This window comes from Pinus tabuliformis, chromosome 1_1, assembly GCF_031772625.1.
Source record: "Pinus tabuliformis cultivar Carrire ecotype Pingquan chromosome 1_1, CPIR1, whole genome shotgun sequence".
In the NCBI taxonomy this organism is placed as follows: Eukaryota; Viridiplantae; Streptophyta; class Pinopsida; order Pinales; family Pinaceae; genus Pinus; species Pinus tabuliformis.
In genome coordinates, this window is record NC_142297.1 from 248368104 (window position 1) to 248370191 (window position 2088).

A 2088-nucleotide genomic window follows, 5' to 3' on the forward strand; every position below is an offset into this window, starting at 1 on the left:
ATTCATCAAATATCTAATTGCAGAGTGATTTTTATGAACAAAGGTTTAATAGCCTGTTATATAATGTCTAAACTTGTTAGTTGCATGAACAACAACTAAAAATTCCTTTTCAGTCACAGTATAATTCAACTCAGTGGGAGTCAATTTCTTACTTGTATAGTAAATGGCATAAGGATTCAAATCTTTTTTTCCTAATACATCTCTCAAAGCTATATTTGAAGCATATGTGGAAATATGGAAAGGAAGTTTCCAGTTTGGACCTCTTAAAATAGGTCCTTCAGAAATTTTTGCTTTCAATGTTTCAAATGATAGTTGGCAATCAAGAATCCAACTGAATTCACAATATTTTTTAAGAAATTTGAAGAGTGGAGATGCTATTTTAGTGAATTTTTCTATAAACCTTCTATAGTATCTTGTAAATCCTAGAAAACTTCTAACATCCTTTTGTCAATTTGGAATTGATAACTTAGAGATGACTTCAACTTTATATTTGTGAAATTTAATCACATCTCTCGAAATGTGATGTCCTAAAACAATACCTTTTGTAAACATCACAAAATATTTTTCATGGCTTAGTGAAAGGTTTGTTTCTGTACATCTTTTAAGAACTTTTTCCAAATTTTCCAAAGCTTCTTCAAATGTGTTTCCATACACTGTAAAATCATCCATATATAACTTTGCACAATCATGTATTAAATCAGAAAAAATTCCTAGTACTACTCCTTGGAATGTTTCAGGTGCATTAAACAACCCAAAAGGAAGGACTCGATAGGCAAAAGTTCCCCATGGACAAGTAAATGTGGTTTTATCCTGATCCTCAGGCGTTACCTGAATTTCATTATAACCACTAAACCATCCAAGAATGAGAAATACTTCTTACCTGCTAATGTATCTAACACTTGATCTATAAAGGGCAAAGGAAATGATCTTTAAGAGTTTCTTTGTTCAATTCTCGGTATTCAATGCACACCCTCTATTTACCATTCTTTTTAGGTACAATTACCAAAGGAGAAACCCATTGGCTATCTGAAATTCGGTAAATGAAGTTTACATTTTTTTATTTTTTCTAGCTCTTCTTTTACAATCTCCCTAAGATTTGGATTCATCCTTCTTTGAGGTTGTCTGATCGGTCTACTATTTTCCTCAATATAGATATGATGGATACAAGTCTTAGGATCATTGCCTTTCATGTCGGTGTATTCCCATGCAAATGCAGCAGAATGTTTTTGTAATGTTTTGGTTAGCTCTTCTTGTTCTAGTTTCTCCAACTTTTTGTTTATGTTCAATGTCCTACATGGGAAAATTTCAATTGTAGAGCTACCAAACTCTTCCATAGAATAGAGATACATCTACCTGGATGAAAAGTTTCAATATTAGATTTTTCTTGAAATTGTGCATGATCATGTTCTGAAGATGTTTCAAAATTTTCCAATGTATTGAAAATTTGACTATCTTCACTAATTTCTGAAATAGTAAAGAGAGGCTAAATATTATATTCATCATCAATCCATTCCTTGTCATCTATTTCTATGATTGCTTTTGCTAGAGGGTATAGAGTAAATTTCTTTGTAGAATTACCATCAGAAATGTACATGTCACCAGATCTACAGCTAATAAAAGCATTAGTTGTGCCTAGCCAAGGTCTTCCTAATATGAGTGGGTGTCCTCCTAGATTATTCTTGGGAGTTAAGATCATGAAATCAATAGGATATTCCCAAGAATCTAAGGATACCGAAATATCTTCTAATACACCATCTGGTTTGATTACTGATGTATCTGGAAGTTGCAGTCAATTAGGTGTGTAAAGAAGATTAGGAAGTTTAGACTGCTCCACAGTTTGTCTACTCATGATGTTTATTGCTGCCCCTAAGTCAATCAATGTATTTGGAATTTCAATTTCATTTATTTATGTCTTGACAATTGGACTTCCTGGATCCACATATTTTTGTAAGGAAAATTTTCCCATCATTATGTCTGCTATTTTTCCTACCAAGTGAATTCTTTTTGTTTCCTTTGCTTTTCTTCCTGGTCTTTTTATGCTCAACTCCTTTATTGTTTTGGCTAGAATGGGAATTTCTATAATGGCTT